Source organism: Manduca sexta, chromosome 10 (assembly GCF_014839805.1).
Source record: "Manduca sexta isolate Smith_Timp_Sample1 chromosome 10, JHU_Msex_v1.0, whole genome shotgun sequence".
Lineage (NCBI taxonomy): Eukaryota > Metazoa > Arthropoda > Insecta > Lepidoptera > Sphingidae > Manduca > Manduca sexta.
The window spans coordinates 13,093,610-13,119,081 of record NC_051124.1 but is presented as its reverse complement, the minus strand read 5'-3'; the positions used below and the strand labels follow the sequence as shown (position 1 = coordinate 13,119,081).

The following is a 25,472-nucleotide window of genomic DNA, read 5'->3' as shown; positions in this document are numbered from 1 at the left end:
TTATTCGTAATTTTTTGCATATTCCAGCTCGTAATTATGCGCTTTAAATGCATGGAACGAATGCTGGAGGCCGCTTGCTCAAGGGATAGCCTTAATAGGTAAACATTGTTTTATTAGGACTATACAGAGCAAATCATTAACCCTACAATCTACTTTTTCATATGTTTATGCGTATGTTAGACATTAAAATACAACTATTTTAAGAATTTTATCACTGTTTTTTATATTATAATTGCCACGAAGGCTGAAAAGTCTTCGAAATGTCGGGAAAAATTATAATATAAAGAAACCGTGATAAAATGCGTAAAATAGTTTTATTTTAGTGCCTACAATCTACGTTCAAAATTATTTAAGTTTAACATTTCGCTGATTTGTACTTAGATTGTGTCATTTCATTTCACAACGCGACGGGAAAATGTCTATATAAATAACAACTAGCTTATTTCAAACAGGTGTTCATTTCATAACAATCCAACGTGGATTTATAACAACCTGTTCGAGGGTTTTATTTGACAACCTGTCAGATTATCGTCATCTCTGTGCCAATAAGTCTGTAGGTATGCTCTCGCACTGCTTGTCGGATTTGAAACTTAAATATTACACTAGATAACATGATTCTCACCTCTCCGGTTCGTGAGTGATGTTATCCGTTGGAATTTTATTAGAAGTTAGAGTCTATGAACAGGACGTTTTTTTAACATATGTTAAACAAACACAGCTAGAACGAACAGTAAGTTGAATATTATCTGAGATTGTATACTTTTAGTAAAACCTAAAAGTATCTCAAGCGTGCGTATGTTTTTATATGTATCGGAAAGGCGGATAATTCGATCATTTTCAGCTCGAACGTGTGTGTATAGGCCCTTAGACTATGTGGCACAAAAAGGTATGAGGAAGAAAAAGCAAAGCCGGCAGTGATTCTCGCGTCGACACAAATGTTATGAATCACGATCAATCTGATTTCGCGGTCACATAGACCAACTCGTGGCAAAGTGTAGCAGACTTTTATTCTGAAAATATAATCATTAGCATGTTTATGAGAGGAAGGAACATTCACGTGACCGGGCCGGAGGTTGAAGAATAAACTCAGTAGTTATACACAAATGTGCCGCAACTCGGGCGGCGCCAGCGGTGCCCAGGCACACGGCACACATCATCAGCAATTAGCAGACCAGGACAAGTTTTGTTAAGTATAGGCGCAGTTATAGAACCATGCATCGATTGAATAAAAGGCGAAAAAATCTAATTCATTTTTTTTTTCCCAAAAACTTATAAACGATGTTATATATCTGCAGAATGTTACACCGTTGCAACGGTATGCAAACATTTATATAGGTAGGGGAGACTAGTGTCAATTGGAATACTACACTGTACACATGCACCGTGCTTTCATCGTGAATCATATATATCTACCCGATAATCTCGTGTAGGACAGCCTAGCACTTCTTTTGTCCACGGCCCATTAATCAAATCTCCATGAACGCTTATGGACGCATATCCAGATATGTTAATCTCACCGAGCGGCTGATTGTTCGGTACAGATGGCGCTTTATTTAAGCCATTTAATTTGAACATATGCAAACGAAAAGGTCTTTATCGCATCGTAAAATGGAGTAGGGTGTGCATGAATTAATACAATTTGAAATTTGTTTATGTCTTTAATAACTGAGTTAATTAGTTGACCTAGAGGTCTAGTGGCAAGGTAGTATATAGGCTGTAGACCGGTAGATACTAAGTTCAGTTCCCACTTCGGGCAACCCTTTGTGTAGGTTCTTCTAATACAACATATTTAAAGATAAATAAAGCGTTTTCTTTATAAAACCGAGCGCAGGTACGACTACTACACTCACAGCGTCCGAAATATTTAATTCTTACATAATTTCTCGTGAGGACGACACTACCATTATATTGGGTAAAGCAATCGCAAGCTCAATGTGTGTCTTTGTAAATCCTTCAATCTCAAACATTACTCGTCCAAACATTGCCAAAACTTAGTTTTTTTTTCGAGATCGTAGTAGTCCGTGGGGCATGGATAGTGGTAGTCACTTACCATTAATTATTTCTTAAAAATAAGGTGTTGTCTAAAGATCCTTAAAGGTCTTACATAAAGCATGGTGACAATAACATAGAGACGTGCGCAGGATTCGCGCGGAGCTCATTATTTCCCTTTGTGGCCGTCGTTCCGCGCCGCAGTAAATCAAAATGGCCGACTCGTCTTATTTCGTCTGTAGCCATGTTGAACTCCTAACATTATCTCCCACATCGCACCATGAATGAACAAAAAGGTACATAATTGGCAGAATGAGTTATGTTTGCTTTCACTTCATTGATGTGCGATGCAATCGAAATCGTAGGTTTGACGTAGGGTCGATCGCGGCAGTTAAGATGCGGAAGGACCTGGGTTCGATCCCATATTCGCCCGTTATAGATAAAAAAATTAAACTGAGTTTCATAGGAATGGAATTGTATGCGATATTATGGCAAATAGCGGCGACAAGGTTGTCCTTTTGACTAGGGTCTAACGACCTCCGTGTGTGAACTGATCGTACATCTGACTACCCATTGCAAATTTTCTCCCCTTAGGTTACCCCTTTAGGTTTGCGTACAGCTTATGCTGTTTAGAAATTAATTCACAATTTGTTTGATCAATAAGAAACTTCTAAAAAAAAGCCTCTGCACTTTGCAATACTTATTGCGGTTTTCTATATTTTACAGTTAATTTTAAATTACTTTTGTTGGTTCAGTAAGTAAATTGTGCAATTGAATTTCAAGAATTCAATAACTTTACCAGAAAAATTACGCGAAAAGAAAATTTTCTGTGAAGGTTTTCGAATGTGCATTTACCCCTTCTTGCATAATAGAATTTGCGTAAGTGCGAAAGAGACAGAAAACCCCATAAGCAATGAGGTAATAGTTCCGTGGCTGTCGGAGGGAACGCACGAGTGCTCGTCATTCGGTATTTTTTATCCGTGCTTCCAAAACATCACGTAAACGTTGCGCGCTTAAAATGTTGGGGTCAGTAATTTGTCTATGAATTTTATGTGATGGATTATTGACATGATTTGTGGACTTGTGCTTGGAACTGCCTAATGGCTGAATAAGTTTCCGTTATAAGGTAAAATTATTTATTGTATATTCTTAATATTAGTTTTATTATATATGCGTATTTTAATTAAAGGAACCGATGAAATACGTTACTTTTTAAATCATAAACACCAAATGAAGTAAGTAATTTAAATTATTGAGTTTTTTATCCTGCTTCCGTTACAATACTTATCAATATATTATTTAAGGCACATGCATATTCAATGTAAAACATTAATTGTAAATAACGAGGTTGCATTATGTACTTTATTATAGCTCTTCATGGTGTCCCAGTATATATTTACCTATATAATATGCTTACATAAGATGCACCACAGATTTTTATATGAGAGTAGATATTTTTCTTAAAAATTATAGTAGAGCCTACTTACACAACTATGACGAAAACACCAGGGCTGTTTATAGCAATTAAAAATATTATTATTAATTTGTATCTACCTATAAACTTACCTACCTATATGAGAGTAGCTGAGCCCCGAGGTGTCAATGGCGTATAATTCTCAGTTGTAGACTACGGAATTGCCACATAATAAACCAAATATACCTACAGAAAATAATATTTTGTTAAGTATGAAAGATTTGTTTTCGACAGTGCGATTTGTAGTGTTTATAACTTTTTTTATTAACTTATTTGTTTACGTAGGTTCTCTTAAATATGAAAAAATACTCATTGTCCTTGATCTTGGATCTGAAATAAATATGTAACGACAAATATTTATTCCAACCTATGATTTTTTTCTGGTCAGCCAGAAAATTAGCTAAACAATTTCTCAACATTAAAATGCTTCTACATATTATTATGTTTAAAAGGAATATATTTTTTTCTTTATCTAAAATATTGTAAACCCTGTGAAATTTCATGATTTATTATGTTTGCGCGAATGTTAGACATTGAAATAAAACTATTTTATTTCAATGCCTGTGAAGTTTATTACTAATGAAAAACAATTGTCGATAAGGGCACAAAAGTTTAAAGGCGATTTCAAACTTTGTATTTGGCTGACTGTACCAACCTGTCTTTTACATATTGAGGGCCGCGTGTAGACACGTGTAGATCTCTTATTTTCAATTTTGAAGAGAGAATTAGAAATTTAAATAAAACATCTCTGATCGTGATAATGAAAAAATACATGTATCAATAAAAAAATATGACAATCCTTTTATAAGTACCTATATACTTTTCATTGTCAAGAATTGAACTCAAAAATTGTGGGAATGTCAAGTAGCTGGCAACACCACTCATGCCCGCAGGCTACCACGAGATGTGCGTGGAGATGGGTCCTGTGCCTTGATAATATCTAGACAATGACTAGATTACTCCCACTTGATGCCGGTGATTCTGTTTGACGTTTTTATTTGGTTTTACTGCTTACTTATTCGAATGCTTACTTATGCGAATTTTGAAGGTGTGGGAAGTTTGCCAATCCGCACTAGACCAGCGTGGTGGACTAAGGCCTAATCCCTCTCAGTAGTAGAGGTCCGTGCTCAGCAGTGGGCAAGTATATAATACAGGGCTGATATTATAATTATATACTGCTTATTTATGGATTTATGAGTCATATTATTATGATTTAAAATATTAGATAAAGTGATCAAAAACTTTTTCTTGTATGTTGAATGTGAGAAATATGAGGTGACTTAAATCGAATTAAGTCTGTTTAACCGTCATTTGCAATAATCGATCGCAATCGCTTTCTTCAGTCTGTTTCGAAAATTACCCATCTGAACAAAGTCTTATGGCAACAAAGTATGGGTTATTTTGATTGGTTCATTCTGGGAATCAGATTAAGGATTGAAATTGGGATCATCATTTATTGAAAATGGTTGTTAGTCAGACATTTTAAAAACTCCTGAAAACGGCTGTTAGTCGGACATTTTAAAAACTCGGCACTTGCTTCAGTGTTCTCGTTTACTAAATAGTAGACTTACCCTGTTTACGAACTTGTCTACATTATTAATAAGCCGTATGAGGTCGGAACATATCACTGACAAACAGAAAATCGCCGCAAACTAACAACAATGCTTGGGATTTAAAGTTCCAATTTCGGTGATATTGAAAGCACAGCAACAAATAGGTTAGCACGAAATCCAGTGCCTTAAAGTTTGACATCATTCATTAGATATTGTAGGTGTTCACAGAGATCAGGTGACCTACTGGCTTTTTTCGTCCCTCTGACACCTAATAGCCCAGAACCCGTTCTAATTTGATTAATTATTATCTTGGTACTGTTGATACGTTTCGCCCCCTCAAACCTGTCAAATGCGTATCGTATTGCCGTCTTGTAAGGGGATATGAGGATTAGTGGCGGGCCCCGGGCTGCCTCGCGTTGTATGCGATACCTCGGCAGGTGGCTCCGAGCCCGCGGCCACTGGGGCAAGTTCGGTTTCCCCGCAGTGAATGCTATGAATTGTGGTTATATTTAGTACCTTTTGTCGTTTACTATCATACCTAGGCTTTGAAAAAGACGAGATTTGATTTCCAAGTCAATTTTGCGTAAGTTTTTAGAAGGTACATATTTAAGTTGCTCGCAATTTGAATTTGTTGACTTGGCGTTAAAATTTCTCCTATCCAGTCGCAAATAAACATGCAATAAAATATAATCGCTTCGCCATGATACTATACTTTGAGCAGAGTACTTACACTTGTAGTGACACTAAACAAGAGACATAACTATAACACTAGTAAACATATGTACTTACAAGTCAATAGTGCACATTCTTGAAACAGCGTCGTGTCCGAAGTCCATGTAACAATTAACGTCTGTACAGTTTCACTTAACGCAAATTAGTTCCGCCGGCAATCAACGGTACTATCTTCAGTTACTTTCATTATGTGAATAAACCTTTTTTCTATTTGTTCGGTAATTTTGTATGTCTTGTAGAAGTACGAGGGTTTTTTTCGTTTTGGACCACACTGTATTTTGTTAAGATCAATTACCGGGTTTTTTAAGACAACTGAATTCCAGCAAAAAGATCTTTATAATGTTCTTTGAAGTCATGATATCTATGGAAATTAATAACGAGAAATCTCTGTTTAAATAATGGACCTTTATTTGTATGGTATTACCAAGTGCGTTCGCGTAGGATTTAATTGTATGCAAAGTGCTGTCTAAATGTTCTTCAAAAAGGACGAGGTTCTCAAATACTTGTACGTGTTAACAACAAGCATTCCGACAATGATGGTCATGACAAGGATGGATGTGGTATGGTAAGAGGTAGGTAATGATAATAGCTATTAGGTTGAGCCAAGAATACAACTTAAGACATAATCAGTATTTCAGTACTATAAATTTGCACACTCTGAAACTCGGGTCGTCGACCTTTCCCGTAGTGCGTAGTGCGTGCGTTTTTACTTTCCATTTTAGCACATTTACCGTTACTACGCACGAATCGAGTAAACACGAGACTGCCTGTAATTACCTTAAAAATCAATTTACACGCCTCCAACAGTTACGGGAAAACTTATTGCAACACACGTATAAATTTGCTTTTTGTATCGTCTGCGAAATATCTATACTCTCTGTCACCTCCTTTTTTTGCTAATTCACTATTCCTTCCTTCTTAATTAGCGTATCCATGAATCTGACATTGCGAGTACTGTCGAACTGAAGAAGTCATAATCATTTCGTGTATGCAATAAAACAATGTTCTTTATTTACTTACGTAGGTATTTTGTAACAATGTGGTATTAACTATATAGCTTCGTTGGCTGTTCTTCTAGTCTTAGTTCGGAGAGCTTCGAAGAAGTTTAGTAGGTTATTCAAAAACCTACAACAGACTTAGCGTCAAACAAAACTCATGAGAGAGACCATGTATCCTTCTATACATCTCTCTTACATCTCAGAAGAGAAGTTAAGCTTCGTTTCAAAATACATCATTAGAATTCTCCAAGAGAAACGCTGTACTGTGATTAGTCTCACGTCAGCGTTAAAGTGCAATGTATGTTGTTAAAATTAAATTTGCGTACTTTCTTTAGAGAGTGGTATAGAAGCTTATTGATTTATAATTGGCGTACGAACATGTAGCTCAACTGATGGGAAATGTCACGCCTACCCATAAACAGTAGTAATGACTCCTAGTGGATTAACAAAGTCTACAACACGGCATATGTTGTGCTTAGTGTATAACAATTGCACCACATCTACCTTAGTAAATCATTCTTCCTTATCAATAAGGCTGAATCTTCCTTTTCTCCTAGGTCAGCAAGGATTTCCTCTAACTCCAAAAGTCTGTGCATAATGGCTAACCATCAAACTACTGGCTTGTTTTTAGTGTCAAATTCTAAATGTGAAGTATTAGTAGATATGTATTAGAGGAGTTTATTGTAATTAATAGTAAATCTCCGTGACATTTTTAATGCTTTATTCACAACCAAATAGTTATTGCTATCAGTTTAACTAGTGGTCCCTCAAAAAGGGTCATTACCAATTTACGAAGATTTAAAGTGGCTTGCCCTGTAATCAAATTCGAAACCAAAAAATGATACTTAAATGGTTATTGGGTCGTAAAGCTGTGGGTAGTTAGCGTTGCCATGGTTACGGTACTAAATATTGATCGTCAGTTGGATTAACTCATGCAAAATGCATTTCGAAGTGTTTATTGCGTATTGCCTGATCAGGAAAATAAAAAATCTACTTAGTGGGCGCCCCTTTCGCTTTTTTATTTTAAAGTTATATTTTTCAGTATAAGAAATTAGTTCTATATTCCACCACAACATTGTAAAGTAGTTTGTCTGGTCAGGCCATGCATCCCATTTAGTTTGGTTAATTAACTTTAAGTTTTCGGTGTTATATGGTCATAACGCTTTCTAACGAATTCTAAAGAAATCGGCAAAAGTGCAACTGTCACTGTTTGAACAACTCGTTTGAATATAGTGATTGGCGAAGGACAACTTAAAGTAAGTAATGTTTCTCGAATCAAAAATTCGAACAGATTGTTTAGTTAATCAATGTTTACAGTCCATGAAATATGTGAACTGTCGGAAACTAGAAGGTATTTGATTCAATACCACATTAAACAACATTTTGAGATATTCTCCATTTATTACTACTGTAACAATCGTCCATAGTTCTGTAAACGTTCCTTTAACAACTTTTTACTCTACTTTCTACTTTTTAAATGGCTTTAAGTTACTTATATTTATATAACATTGCCCTTAAACCTTACGTAAATGTTATTAAGTAATTTGTCATACCGTCGGTTCGCCCGAGGTCTTTAGTAAAGGTCGCGACCTGGCGATAATCGATATAGTCGCGTGCCATAACCGTTTAGATATTTTTGGATACTGTCATTGGAAGTAGTTGATACTCGATTGTTCAGTGATATTTATTGTACCTACTGTAAATAACTGGCAGGCCGTGGTCATAGCATAGTCTCGCAAAAAATGTGAAATGGTTATTTCATTATTTAATTATGTAAGTATAGTCAGTGAGATCGCCAAGGCTCTAACAAGTCCTTTCGAGGCATACAGTTAAGTGTGTATACCTCATGGTTGCCAATTCACATAGAGATCAATGAGGGCTCGCGAACATTTCCTGACCGTCTCCCCCCCTCCCATATAAAGAGGATTTCTTCTACTTTCCCTACATTTCCGTCCAGAGATATCCTCTCCCAACTTTCCTCCAGGTTCCCGCAGTCGCTTAGCCAGTAGATTCCAGTATCCCACTCGCAGTTTTCCCCCGGTGTTGTCTGCGGGGCCCGATACAAAAAACAAACAAGTCCGTTCGCAAATCGTATAACCCTTTTGATTTCAGTAATACTTATTTCGATTATTTGGGTGTTTATGTATATGCTATATAATTAATAAGGTACCTCTTCGATATCTATTTTGCTCGTTTTCCCACCTTAAATCGAACTATAACTATGTATTAAATTCATTTATATTCACGGCTATTGATTAAATCCTAACGTAATACTTATTAGTTTGCCAATTAACCGCGATATATCTCATTAGGTCGGCCGTTAGCGGTTGCCTAGCAACCATTTCTCACCCGCCACGCAGATTGATGATGGCAGACTATTGACGTCTCAGCATTGAATACTGGGAAACAGAATTAGCTTGTAAATGAACGATGATGTTCGTTTTGATGTATGAGAATTGGCTTCATTGTGTTTTAAGTGTATGATTATATTATTCTGATGTTTAAGAATATAGCCTCACCAGGAAAATAAAATACCTCGTCATGCTGCGGTAAGATATAGAACTAGTGTCTTGTACTGACAATGTTAACTTTTAAACGAAAAAACTAATGTGGCGTTCTAAAGTGGGTATGTTTCTGACCAGGGTATACATATATAGATTAGTTTACACTAGCTAGCTTTTTATACGGTGATGGCAGTGTTCCCACTGTACGATGATGGTAAGTGGAGTGGGGTCCAATATCGACTGACGAGAAATGATTACCCCTCTGCAGTCGACTCAATTATGCCGGCCGTTGGAACCGGATATACGCAGGCTGATCCCGGAACGCACTTCGCGGGCCACTATGGCGGGTTTTAACCATGTGTACGGTGGTCGTTATCTGGGCGGATATAAAATATATCTTACCACCAGCATACAGTATCCACAGAAATAACTTTAGCTTTTCGTATGTTTTCAACTCTTCTCAGTTATCCATAATAGCACGTTCACAGTATCGTAATTACAAAGTAAGCCTTCATCTTAACGACAGCGGTTTAAATCAGTGATGTCGCGGCGGGACGCATGCGCAATAAAAACCGAAGATGGATAACAGTGCTTTAATCTAATATCTTCAATTAGCTGGAACAACAGAAATACCTCAGTAGGGTGTCCACACGCCTTCGTTTAGTAGTAAAAATAATTAAGATTTATTCACCTCATTCCTTTAGCACATTTTGCTTTGAGAGTAGTTTTGCCTTTTCATTTTAAAATTAACCTTGTTGGTACAAGATATTAGTTCTATATTTTTATTATCACATATCGAGGTTTTTATTTCCCCTGGCCAGGCTATACTTGGGTTACGAATCGTGATAATTGTACTGAATTTACAGATCACACAATTTTATTTTTAATTCGTAAATTCGCGTGCAACCATATCTTTGCTTCATATATAGACTACATTATCCCGTATAAATTCACAATAAAACTCGTATTCAACGATCTCATATCATTCTATCAAGTATAACAAAAAAGTATATCCAAACCTATTTGTAGTCCAAATAGATTTACTAACATCTAAGAACATTCTAGAATTGTACCCAGGAGTGTGGTAGCCCTAGTGAGTTACTGGCAGGCCGGTATCGCCATGAATGGCGCGGCACGCCCTACCACCGATACGACCAGATTAGCCCTACATAGAGCTGGTACCTCGGCTTAGAACTATTCATGGACGCTCCGGTTTTGGACGCCTGATACGATCTTCCGAAATAAGCAGGATCTCGCCAAATCTGTGTAGGAGGTCTGATATCAGAGCCGCATTTGGGCCTGGGAACGCGGACTTTTATTTTATACTAAGTCTAAAATGGTTTGCAAATATACGATAATTTGTAATCAGGGAACTTTGTAACATAACATTTATATGCATATAATATAACGATATAATATTATTATTTTTCAACTATTCTGGCAAATTTGACAAATCAATTTATAAATATCACGAGTGTATCTTTCTCTATAGGAATCGGATCTAAGGAAAGACGCAACTGAATCATTCTTCGAAGTTTTCCTTCGTAATATCGCATAATAAGCCTATCGCCATATTGGACACTGAAACGAACTAACATATGTAAATATAAAATAGTTTTTATTTTCCTCTAGCCTCTAGTTTAAATATAATCTATACTTTATTGCAAGACTCAGTACGTAATGTCCTCCCTGTGGACGGAGACCTAAAGAAATATTGCCACGATCAACCCTAAATGTCGGGCAAGGCGGCTAATGAGGATCCCATCAGGGTCATGGGACATACAAATATCTGTCCTGAAAGGAGTGGAATTGGTATGCAGACCACGTTGTTGTTGTGGACGCTAGCCGTGTTTAAAGTCCCTACGGACTGGTTACACTGTATACTGCAGAGGTTGTTCCGGTAGAGATCTTAGGTTATGCCCTATGGTACCCCGAAGCCGGTTTAATGGGTCGATGAAGGCTTTCGGAGGTTTTAGTCGGTACACTGATGTGCATAGCATGCTGGTAACCCCAACACACCCGCCTTAGTTCCTCAGACTAATGCGGGATCTTAAACTAATATTCCCGCGAAAAAAAAGAATAAATAGGTACTTAATGCCCGGACTAGCCTTATTTACATATAACTAGCTTTTGTTTTGTTTCTCCCAAGTGAAAGAGCTTTCCGGAGTAAAAGTCTTATATTTAATATACTTAAACCATCCTCTTGAATCATTCTGTCCATTGATGAAAACCGCACTAAAATCCGTTCAGTAGATTTTGAGAAAATTAATCACTTACAGACAGAAAAGGGGACTTTGTTTTATAATATGTACAGATTTCTAGAAAGTACACCACTCAACAGTCCTATAGAATATAAAATAATCCGGCATACAGTCGCCAGGCGGCAGTTCTGAATGGGCCGCAGTCTGGAGAGGGCACTGACCGCGCAATTCGTCAACAGGCTTCGCAGATGTCCCCTGATTGGTTTTTTTAACCATTTAAGTCAGGTTTCTGTTAGGTTCGTAATGGATTCATTTGTACGGTTCATGTAAGTCGAATCCTGTTAACGAACCTGTAATTGCGCACATAATCTGTAGTGCAATAGGTCTTGTTAGTAGATTTTACTCGCAGTTTCTGATAAAGCTTCTTTCCGAAAATAAAAACTCAGAGTGCACTTTTCTATAAAAAAAATACCCTATCAAAGACTTGTATAACATTATACTGAAAATAATTCAACTTTTTTTGCGTTTATTTCTAAACCCAGATTTAGGTACCTTCTTGCCGAGTACTGAGTACTGACGAATAGTCACGAACACGAGTGTAAACAGCTTATTCGGGTGTATTAATAACTCATTATCATATGTATACGTATACGAATTATTCCCCAATAGTCTAAATCAGACATAACGAAATATATCCAAACATTTTTTCAGCCTTCGCAGTTATAATATACATGGTTAGAATAGGAATAGTATGGCATATTGAACAAATTTTGCGACGTATCGAATGATTTAATTAAAAGGCAGTCGCTAATCAAATCGTCAGTCCATTTGACGCAGAGGTCTAAAAACTGGCGCGGCAATATCTTTTTATTTATGATTAGAACTGGATCGATTTCAAAGAGCTTTCACTTTTATATAACTTTATAAGCTTGACAACTTCCGTAGCGCTGGATTAGGAGTTAACGGAGAAACGAGCTTGCGGATTCGATTCTCGCTGTAGTATTTCGGATGTAGGCGTGTCCAATGGAAACGAAGCTTAAGTTGTCAGTTAAGAGTTTTTCTCAGCTGAGTTGGCGTTGTTTAATAAAAAACTCAGCGGTCAAAATTTATCATGTCCTGTGACTTAAGACAACAATTGAGATGTTGTTGATATCTATTCATAAATAGCTACGACTTAAAGATAATATTAAGATTGTCATAGTAAATTGCCTTTTTTGTTATTTAAGTACATATTTACGGTTTTCAGATGTGTTCCTTTATAAGTGATGTAGTACAGTGCTTATTGCCAAATTTCATCATTCTAGGGCAACAGGAAATACCTTATAGGTTTTGATTCTCTTGTGAAATCGCAATATATGCGGTCATATTTCTTAATCGCTTTGATTTATGACTTCGATATTTTCACAGCTTAAAGCGACCGAAGACCAGATACTACATATAAATTTCAACATGATACTTTTATGTGTTCCTGAGAAAAATGGTCTGGACAGACAGACGGGTGGCACAATAATTTTATAGGGGTTACGTTTGAGGTACGGAACCCTAAAATTTATTTTAATTGCATGTATGTCATTGAAATTGAAATAGTGCGATATGTTACATATTTACACTTTATTTTATCCTTTATTCTTTTATGACAGCTCAATTCGCAGGTACAAGGTAACGCAGTTCGATGTAGAGCTTTCAAAATCAAAATTCAGATGTTCCTACTATATATATTCAGTTGTACCGCGTCCTATCAAGATAGCAGTTTGCTCGTCATTCACACATACACACACATCACGCCTATATCCCCGAAGGATAAGCAGAGGTGCAACCAGGGCACGCACTTTTTGGCATGTGTTCCCGTGAACCTTGACGTGACAGAAGGCGAGCCTATCGCCATTTTGGGAGCAATTTCCAGACGTCGGTTTGATACAGGCTCGTTATCAAGTCGCATAAAAACATTACTGAAATAGGAACGTAGCGAGACGAAGCAATAAGTTCTCAGAACAATATGAGAGTATCGAACCCACTTCCTTGTATACGCTAGTTTAATTAAGTAATAACGTACCTACAATGTTGCTGAAAATTTAAAGATTCTTAATAATATTAATTGTTAATTTGAAATATATGTTTTTTTGGATCAGAATAGACTGTCGAGGATAATCATTTGTCGTCAGACGTTATTCTATTTTGATATCATTTCATTTACCATCTGCGCCAATTATAGCATCGATCTACTGATCGATCATTAAGTGAAGGTTACACTATCTCCTAGTAACATACACTATAATAGTATATTTGATCTTATTGCTTTAAAATAAAACTATTCGCAGATTTTTATATTATAATTTTCCCCCGACGTTTCGAAGACTGCAGCTTTCGCGGTCACCGGGGGGTCAAAATCTACAAAATAGTTTAATTTTAATGTCTTACATTCGCGTAAGATAACATAAGAAATCATTATCACTTTATTCAGGAAAAAAACATTAATATGAGAGCAAACAACTTGAGCACATTACCGCGCGGTGGGGATTTTTTTTGATCAGAGTACGTCAAGTTCATACGTTATACGTCCCCAAAATCCACACTATACGCTACATTTGCTCTATTTTTTTGCCGGCTATTATACTCGAGCGAAGCCGCGGACAAAGCTAATAAGTGAAACAAACATAACTTATTACATAATATCAAACAACGACGCAGCCTACAACGCAAGTTGTCTTTTAAAAAACCTGTTCGTCGAGAGCTCCATTGTTTTAGTTCTCTTCCACGGAATCGAACCCGCTACCAATGAGCCGTGCGTATGAAATAGCAGTGTCCATTACCGTTTATCTTATGTGGCAATATTGCTGCGTAAAGTGAAATGGTGCTAAATATCGCAGTAGTTTTAAAGATATGTAAAAAACTTGGTGATATACTGCTTAATTTGTATTTTTCTTATTCAAATGACCTATTAGACCGCTTCATAGTAATCATAGTCGGTCATTCTCAACCATAAAACTAGAGAAATAAGTGCATTATTCAATGTTGTCAAATAGAGAGGAATATTAATGACGCCGTGTAAATCAGTGTAATCCCCATTCTCTGCTAGAATACCTAACAAAAGTTCCAAGACACTCATTTTACAAAATTCATACGAATGAAATAACATATTCATCAAATAATAAAGACTTCAACACAGACAGACGTGTATATAAAAGCGTGGTAAAGTCCAGTTGTGTTGTGGTGCGGGTACCCCGAGGGTACAGTCCGTTTTACTTGGTACCTGGGACTTGCAGGGTGGTGTGAGCTACAACAGGCAGCGATTTCTTATTTGCTCTCGTTTGACTTTTTTATTACAGCAACTAAGTATCAAATCTTGCTGTTTTGTATTAGTTGTCAAAGGATTAGTTACAAACTTATGATTTGATATATAATTTGTCGTAAATGAAATGAAAGATAAATATAAAATGTTAACCTGTAAATGGTTTAATAAGTAACAACGACTATGTTTCATTCTGTACTTTGCTTTGAACGACGAGACGAGCTTGCCGTTCACCTGACGGTAAGCGATACGACTGCCCATAAATAGTAGAAACACCATCCAACACCTTGAATTACAAAGTATTGTTTGGTATTCCACTGCGCTCGCCATCCTGAGACATGAGATGTTGTCTTATTATGTCCAGTAGTTACACTGGCTACAATGTAAATAAAATAACTAAAAAGTAAGAAGAACCTCCACTGTCCCATGCACTGCACTACACAACTAATAGCTTATTAAGGACGTACCAGAGATATTTCCCGATGGCTGGCCGACCAATGGAGAGTGAAAGAATGTATTAATTTTCTCTAGAAAACATATGTACAAGTTATTTTAAGCACATCATGTTGCGAGCGTTTTTACTTTGTATAAGATACTTCATTTTTTTTCAATTTGCAGATGGTAAACATATACAATATTATGCCAGTAGTTTTCGAAACAACAATGATAATGTTTGAGGTACAGTGGAAGTTGAGTCAGTATGCGAAATTAATTATGTGTGATTTGTAAATATTTTTTCGGATTTGGTTAAATGAAAGATAGATACTGATATCTGAGTACATGTTTTTTTTTTATTTTAGAGCCAGGTCAGACGTGTGGTTTTTTTATTAATTTAAAAGGCATCAATGGTGTTGATATCCTAGGCAGTTATTTTAAGTCTGGGTTTTGCCACCCAGAGTAAATATCAACTTGCTTTGAGGTGTTACTTCTGGTAACTTACGATCAATTGCTTATTTTGTGAATAACTACATAAAAAGAGCAAAGAAGTACCTACCGTTTTTGTTAAGTCAAATATATCTCTAAGACGAACAGAAGGTAAAATGTACCTATATATACTAAGTCCCAATAAGTATACACAGACCGTATGTATGTTGAGTACACGACACATCCAACTTGCGAACTAATTAAATCAGTTAAGTTTGTCAAGTCGGTCGTTCAACAAGCGGTCGTCGCGACATGTCGGTCGTGTTGCATTCATTATCTCCATGTAGATTACTCTATAAATAGAAACAAATACAGAATTAATCTATCTTGATTAAGATGGTATCATTGTCTTATATAAATTCCTTTGTGTAGTAGATATAATAAATTCTCACTTTTCCTTCTTTATACTGCCACGAAAAAGTGCACCTCACTGCACAGCAGAGCGGGGTCCAGATAGCGTCGATTGACGAGAGATGATAATCGCCAGTCAACACAATTATGCCGGCCTTTGAACCGGATATACACAAGCTGATCTTATAACACGACACACATCGCAACTGTTCTCTTTTTCTTTCCATGCCTTTTTAAAGATCTGAAGGGCGTTAATTGAATGTTCATGATCAAAATGTTTTTTCATGATAATTTACGTGTATGCCCATGGACGGTAGAGGCTACTCACAATCTCTTACTCTCTTACCCGTTAGCCATCTTTTGGCTATAAACAAACGCTAAAATAATTGTATAGTGTTGGTCTCTACACCCTTGTTCCTAATGAAATATTAATGTGCTGTGTAGAGGGAGAAAATTAACAAGTTGGTATAGCTATTAGAAAGTCTAGCACAAGGTAGGTCGCAGCAAAAACGTAGGGACAATGATTTATTATCAAGTTAGTAGCTCCTTCTGTTTGTGACAGTGCTTTCTAGTAAGTTTGATAAGGTTTGTATAAAGTTATTCTGTTGGGTAGTTGTGGAGCTCAAGCGAAAAATGTGTGGCCTGAGGATACAGTACATAAAGAAAAATCATAATTGGTATAGATAAGTACATTCTCTAAATCAGAGCCACGTTTGGTGTTTCGGAATTGAACCTGAAACCTTCAACTCGGTACTTAATACTATACTCTCTAAATCATCACTAGATATAATAAATATAATACTTTATAAAAATGCATATGAATTATAATTGGTTACAAGTATAAAATCCCCTACCACGGACAAAATTAATTCACGATAGTTAACTTACGATAAAACAGTGAGAATAAATCTGTTAACACATTAAAGCAAATGGTTTTCCGTGTAGGTGTTTGGTTTGTTTGTTGCTCACCGATTGTGAGCAAATAAAGATAGGTAAATACAATGATAATTTTAAACGGATTTAATTTAAATTAGAGATACTAAGAACTTTTTTGTTTCTAATATAGTAGGTAAGATTGTTTGGAATACAGATGATTTGTTTATTTTTCACAATTATAGGGCTGGATATTTTATTTTGGACATGAGTTTTCACTTTATAGATGACGTTAATACAATGCAGCCTAAGTAACATCGACATACAAAAACAATTGTATCTACCGATCGCCAGAACTATGCCGGTCTTTACACACAGTATATTCAAAAGTGATTCAACATTAACCATAATAAATCTATTCATTAGATAACACAGGAAACCATTAGTTTTTGTCTCACTTATCTATTTCTATGTTATCTTTGAATAAACTTCAATTAGACTCTTATACGACTTTGTCAGATTAACTACGCTTGAAAGGCGTAACGGATTTATTTTTATATTCTTTTTTTTATTCGTCCGCATACGAAAGTTTTTTCCGCATAACGTTTTCCAAGATATGTCCTTCCCAGGGTCTCAAACTATCTCCATACCAAATTTCATCGAAATCCCTAAGAAAGTGATTGAGTTTATCACGTTTAGACAGACAGATATATGCGACAGCAGCTCTTAAAAGTTTTTTTCCCTTTTTCTAACATTTTTCGTTGATGCTACGCGCTTACTGGTCATAGCGAGACAATATATAGCCAATAAGCCTTTCTCGATAATTTGGCTATTCAATACTAAAATGATTAATCAATTAGAACCAGTAGTTCCTGAAATTAGGGCGTTCAAACAAACAAACTCTACAGCTTTTTATAATAGTATAGAAATTTAGACCTAACTTAACAATACTGCAAGTTTATCTTCCTGGCTGAACCTGTGTTAATTTCTTACCACAATCGACATTCAAATATCAATAATAAAATTAAGGGGAAATTATCTGCATGGTGGGATATTTATATATTAGTCAAAATTTCGTTCATTTACGCTTGCCTACCATTAAGTATCGAAGATTCACGCTTGATTGTGCAATAAGTATGTTAACTAGAACAAAAGCATTTAACTTCAACGTTCAGTAGTAGGGGTCGGATCAGTTGCGATATGGACCCTACAATTTAAGGTCCAATTACGTAATAAGACCCACTGTGCTCCACAAAAGCTCGGTATTGTTAAGTCATTGATATTAATACTAACACTTAAATATGCCGGAAGCTTTGATACTCTGCAGGGCTAATTTTATTTGAAGTACTTGGTGGTGTTTAATAATCTCCGGGTTGAGACAGAGTAGGTCATGCGTTTGATTATCCGATTGGAAGTAGAAATTACAAACAATTTTCCATAAAGCTGAATATTGGGTCTATTTGGTTGTATGAGAGAGCTCGGATTATAATAGATAGATAGATAGATAGATAGATTAAAAAGTTTATTTAGGCTACAATTAATACTGGGTATAATACTGCTTTGTCTATTTTTGCCAAGCAATCTGCAATTATAATGTGTTCGGTTGAAGGAATATATATAGCCAAATTTCTCACTAATTTTCATATCAGAGGATGACGTGTAGTACTTTGTAATTCAACGTTTGGAAAATACGAAGACAAAATCTAGATTATATTTTTAGGATTGTATTAACAAGTGATGAAATTCTTTTCAAAGTGCAAAATTTTTATCCATCTCCATAAATAAAAGAAGTTTAATTTATTTAGTTTAATAATACCGAGCTCCACGGTCCATTGATTCACGAAGAAAAAGACGCCTTAAAAGCCGGAACGAATATAATCACTAACAAGAAACAAATAAATTGTCCACTTAATAAACAAGCAAAAAGAAGCTAGATTGGGTACCTAGAAATAGCCGCGGACCAGCCATCGTCTTGTTTTCTAATCATGTCACCGGCCGTGACACTCTTTAGAGTAATCAGTATTTTAATAATTCAAATCTATCCCACAAATTTAAGCTGGTGGTAGAATATTTTATATCCGCCCGTATAGCGACCACCGTACACAAGGTGTTAAAGCCCGTCATAATGGCCCATGTAAATGTGTCGCGTTCCGGTATTAATCTGTATATCTGGTTTCAATAGGCCGGCATAATTATGTCTAGGTACTGTCGAGGGGCAATCTCTCGTCAGTCGACATTCTATTAGACCCCACTGCACTTGCCATCGCGTGCAGTGAGGGCAAGTTGCAGTGCACGTTTATATGAATGTAAAATGTCACACAACCAAATCCCAGTATATTAAAATTAATTACCTAAAATTTAAATACATACATTACAAAAAAAAACTTTCCCTTTTTGTACGGTCATGTAAAAATACCGGAAAGCACAGCAATTCTTAGCCTCAAGTTGTAGCAGTAATGCAGTTGTACTAATACATTTGAATACAAGTGAATCGCGAGATGTTTCGGAATGCTGTTCGCTCCAGCCGAGATGTTATCCAAGGCGCGGATTTATCAGGGTCCGAGATTTACAGCCCGCCCCATTAAAAAGCAATTTTGTGTTTGAGATTAAATGGTGTAAAAAATTTGTTGTTTCACCGCATCGCGTGAATGTCTTTTGAGCCACGAAGACGATTTTTTATTTCCATACTGGCTCGTGAGTAAAAAAGTAATAAAATGCGAGTTTGTTTAAGGTGCTTACGGTAATGATCCTAATTTATTTATGTGTGAGGTTTTAAATCGTATGACATCTTGTTTATTCTTAATTTGTGTTATTTTACATTAGAATTTGTTTATTATACATTTTATTAGGTGATTTTAGTTATATTATTAATAAAATAAAGCTAAAATCGTTGATTAAGACATTACTTAATAAAGAAAATTAAGAAATGAATTTGTGATGATTTCAATGGTTGGACATTATTTTATGACCCAATTATAATCTTAACATGAGATTGCATTAAAGAAACCGTTCAATCGTGATTATATTCATTTCCATTAAGGTTTATATAAAGGCCTATAAAAAATAATAATTCCTATAAAACCAAATTGTTTATCACTTTCTCTGTGTTAATAAACACCATGTGCCTATAACTACATACAGTAAAGGAAATTTCTTTCCCTGTCTTTCTTATAAACGAGTATACCTTTCTTTTTCTAACATAATCACCGTGAATTTTGCGTGATGGCGTACGACCATGACATATGCCTTTAGCCAAAATGCTGGACCAAATTATATTTGTTGAATATAATTGCTACGTGTGAGAGGTCGGATGTTACAATAACATAATTACACCCACGTGAAAAGTGGCTCTTTTGTTCAATTCAGTTTGACATGCCAGTTTGACGTCTGTTTGTATAAATCTTTGTTCGTTCGACATTTGGTGTGTAGGCGTGGTTTTAAAACGAATATTATTACGTCAGACCTATATCCCAAAGAGGTTGGTAGATCTGTAACATTTTCAAGTTTATCTCATGCAGGTGATATGATATTTGTATCTGGGCGATAGCGACCATCTTTACAAGGTGTAAAATCTGTCATAGTGGGCCACGGAAGGTTTTCACGTTCCGGGATCATTCTGAGATTATGCAGTTTTAAACAGGCCGGCAGAATCGTGTCGACTGGCGAAGGGTAATCATCTCTCACCAGTCGATACTCGCTGAACCCAACTCCACTTATCATCAGGTGCAGTCCTGTCTTGTAGTGCCCGTATAAGTGTCATTAATTATTTCATAGCTCTGATGTTAGTATAGATTATGCGCAGTCATTTCGATTGTAGAGAGTAAATTGCTCATCTCTGTACAGTCTATAAAAACGATTTTTAAAAAGACTAAAACACGTCCAAACAAAATGTACTCCAAGTTATGACCGACATGAAAGATTCTTGTTTCATGTTCATGCAAATCAGGCGCATGCGTAGTAAACATGTGCATAGGAAAGAGATTCAATATATTATGTTAGTTTACATCTACGTTGGTGGCATAAAACGATTGGTTCTAAATCACTTAAATATATAAGTTCCCTTGCTTTACCAACAAGTATAATTTATCAATGTTTCACGTAATTAACATTAAATATATTAACACTTTCTTCGTTATCTCAAGACATAATAAATAAAGCACATCAGTAAAGAAATTAATAATAAAATACTTAATTAAATATACAAGACAGAAGTCAAGTCGCTACAAAATACAAAAATATAGTTTTTATCCCATAAATTAGATCATCCAATAAAACATAAAACTAGTAATTCCAAAACAAAACCCATGAACGCAACTCGCGACGCGACGGTTAAACTTTCGAAGTTCGAACATTCGAAACATAACGGTCGCGTGCGCATGCGCCGGCTGTTTTTATTTGATCACGATCGGAACGACCGTGAAGGTTTATGGGTGTACAAATTTTTGTTGATGGATCAATTTTGTTTAACCAATGGTTATATCTGAGGAAAGTAAATAAGTTGTGGTTTAATGAAGATGTATAAATTGTGGTCCTATGAACATAAACATTATTAATAATTATTGGTACACACTGTACAACAATATCTTTTTAATTTTTGATAATGTAGCAACCATAATGTTTATTAGCTTTTATCACCTTTTGTTTGCTGGTGAAGTATACAGGCTATAAAGTAGGAGATTCTGAATACAATTGCCATTGCGAGCAACAATAAAAAATTTACTACCCAAAATTTGATCTCCTTAGGAGGCTGACGCTAGGCAAGGGTCCGGATGCAGGTAAATACTAAGCCAAATCTGTCTCGCAAAATCTGATGCGTCATGGAAACTGGAATAGGACAAGAACGGGGCGAAGAAGAATTTTAATGTCTATTTTCATACTATAAAAGTTAATCCAATTTTGGAAGATTTGAAAGAAGAAAAAGAAACGTTAAAAAAATACTTCATAAAATTAATCGGATCAGCAATAACCATGTTTATTTTCCATAATTGATCCACAGACTATAATGACAAGTAAAAGAACATCTAGAAAAATAAATTACAAACTAAATCGACTAATATGCTTCACAGAAAACCTTCATTAAATGATAATACAATCTAGATGACGTGACATTTCCTAGTGCATTAAATGAAGGCGATGACGCGCCGTCGCCGATCAGCGTGATACTGTCGGAATGTGGCCACGATCGCCTCGCTCACAAATATTGAGTTGCATCGCACTTGATAGGATAAACACACCGATCTGGTTACGGATCGAGTTTATATTTAAATGAATGGGATTTTATGGTGAAATGGTTATTGTGGGTACCAAATGTCCAACAGTGAGATATAATCTTATTCTTAACGTATAAATACTGTGTCGTCATTGTAGTGATGCGGCAGGATATGCATGCCAGTAAACGTAGACCCGAAACAAAGATGATTGCTCGCCTTGATTCAGAATGGATCCTGTGGTTTTATTGCTATCTGCGCCGCCTAGGTTATAATTATAAGTAATTTCATTAATGGCAGCCTCTTTTTGATTGGAATTCATTAACATTCATCCACTATAATTTATAACCAATTTGTGTTAAATATTTACCTTTAATCTTGTGCAAAGCTTAGCGGAGCGATTAAATTACTTGTAAGGAAATTTAAAAGTTATAAATTATTTAGATAAATACTTTCCAAATCTGAGTTAAATAACCACATTTTAAGAAGAAACAGTTGAATTAAGAACCTCCTACTTTTTTGAAGTCGGTTAAAATATATTGTAAATACTACAATTTATATCCGACTTGTTTCAACGTTCATCGGTTATATGGTGAGTTCCTATCACATTTACGAGTACAATTGAGCCATGAAATCTATTAATGTTATAAGAAATCAATTTAAATCCGTGGGTGAAATTCCACAGAGCTTAAAATTTGGTATCATCTGATCAATGGACTTACCACATCTGTCATTTGAGATTAAGAGATTATAGTTTCTAGCCTATTATTCCAAAAGCAGATTGAGTCTTGGAATTACGTACCACATTGGTGGGCAGTGGGCAGTTATCGCTCTAAAGTCATTAATATTTTATCAAAGAATTAATAATCGAATGAACTAATTTCATAAAGATAATCGAATATTTTTCCTCCTAGTAGTTTCAAGTAAGAAATGCAGGTCAAGTTTGTAAAAAACCCAATTGACTTTACTTACATCTACGAGGTAATGAAACCTATACAAATCTGCAGTATCTGTTTTAGTTAGCCTAGTGGCAGCATGTAATATATGCTATAGATTAGGTGTCGATTTCTTGATCCAACACGTAGGTCTTTAATACAATTGTCTTAAATTTTCTAGTAGGTAAACATTGGCCGAACAATTTGTTCAACATTTTCTAGTGGGTAAACAAAGGCAGAAATAATACGCGCAATCAATTTGCGTGACAAATATATGTTGAACAAAATTTTATAAAATGTTCTGTGCAATATGTCATTCAAGTACATTGTTACATATATACAAGCAACTATTGCCTAGAACCCATTCAATTTAATGACGTAATTTCTCTAAAATGAAACACAATGCAGCCGTCATGCAGAACCTCATACGGTGCCGTAGATGCAGAGGTCGGGGCCGCTTCCAATTTTAATAAACAAACATCCCAACGTTCTGAACAAGCTGGAATAACTCTTATTACCATCACCGGAGAGATGGCAATGATTGCAGAGCTAAGTTTGTGAAGTAACAATGCCGTGTACATGACCCACGAACAGTGGATTTTGTCTTTTTGTCTGTATCTAAATATAGATTGGAGCAAATAGTGTATTTGTCTAAAGCAGTAACTATGATTGAGACTATATAATCGCCTTTGCAGCGTATATGGGCTGGAGGAGGGTACCTGATAAATTTTGTCCTGGTATGCACATTTAAAACCCGCCAGAGGCGTTCGTTTTGAATAGTTAGTCGACATCACTATTAACTCTATACCTTCTTTTATTCGAACTTGATGAGGTTCAGGGATCATAAAACTGTCATTAGACGAATATGGGAAGCCTATCATTTCGTATAATAACTATATTTTCTTTTAAAAAAATTATCGTCACAAATATTAATAATTTAACACATAAATTAATGATGATGCCGTACGAATACGACTGCTGCGCTGAGGCCTTAGGTTTAAATCCCAAGTCGAGCCAAAAATATTGGTGTGTAATTTTTAAGATGGGTGTTTCCATCTTAAAAATTACTCAGTCGCAGCTCGGATGTAGGAAGTTGGCGGTGTGATAACCCCGTGCCTCGGAAATCATATATAGCTGTTGATCCTGCACCTCATGTCCCTCTGGTTATCTTCGAAGCTGGTCATGTTGGATTGTCTTCTCTTCGGACTATGAGATTGAAGGAGTGTAGCTGTGTATTGCGCACACACTTGTGCACTATAATATCTCCTGCGTATCTGGCTGATCTCCATTGAGATTGGCCGCCGTGACCGAAATTCGGCTAGAAGGACTTAATTCATTAATTGCAAATAAGCTTTAAATTAACCATTTTAACATAAACATGGTCACAAATTGAAAGAAATACAACGAATATTATGTGATTGTATTGATAACACAGCATCGTAAAAATCAGAGAACTGGTTATAATTTAACAATACATAATACATTAACCACAACGGCTTAAATACAATGCCACTATACACGATTAAGGTGACTTAATTTCAAACGCCTAGCCAGGCTTGTAACGAACCAGTGGTAACTCGGGTTTCTTAATAATATTTTCATTTAGTGAACCCCATTATTGGTTAAATATTGCTTATTAATCCTAAGGTATAATAGAATAGTAAATTTTTTAACCTAAAACTTAGATACTAAACCTGACTGTAGAGCGGTTAACAGTTATCGTAAGGTTTTTAACCTAACCCCAAAAATAACTCTAATTAAAATTGTAAGACGAAGATAAGAGACGAACTAGAAGAACTAAACCCAGTTTTATGTATTCTATACTTAGACCAATGTTATGTCAACCAAGGAGATTCGTTTCGCCCTTCGATGATCGCCGCAATCTTATTAGCCTGTTTTACTGGATATAGACCGGTTGACCCCGGAACATGAGTCCGTTGTGTTTTTTACCATATCATGCACCTATTGTATCTTTTTTCCACTACATTTGATATCTTAAGAACATTCAAGAAAGAAGGTATTTTAACGTTAGTATAATATACTAAAACCGCTTGTCGGAAGTGAAGAGAAAAATATAAAACAGACCAAAAACATCTCCACTTAATTTATTATGTTAGTGGGTTTCGTAATGTATCGCTCATAATTTACATAGATATTAGCATAGAAATAGGCATTATACTAGTATTGAATATAAATTTGCCAAAATTGTGTTGGAGAAACTATAAATAACATGAGATATCTCGCCTGTAAGCGACATTTATGTTGCTTAAATGTATAGCAATAAATAAACCTAGTAGATATATATTTGTGTGAGTCTGTGATTTTAGTTTCTCCATGTGATATTTTACCTACTATTTTATTGCATATTTTTTAATGTTGTCTAATTTTAACTAGAAGCACCGCCACACAATCCATTATTAAATGACAAAAAAGGAAATTGCA

The 25,472-nt window shown here is 35.7% G+C and overlaps 1 protein-coding gene across 1 annotated transcript in view; it reads left to right on the top strand.

Moving 5' to 3' along the window:
- Nucleotides 1–25,472, top strand: part of LOC115444191 (protein phosphatase 1 regulatory subunit 12B) — an 86,893-nt gene that overhangs the window by 757 nt on the left and 60,664 nt on the right. Inside the window, 1 exon segment of the mRNA XM_030169866.2 lies at nt 28–98. The gene's annotated coding sequence lies outside the window, so the exon portion shown is untranslated.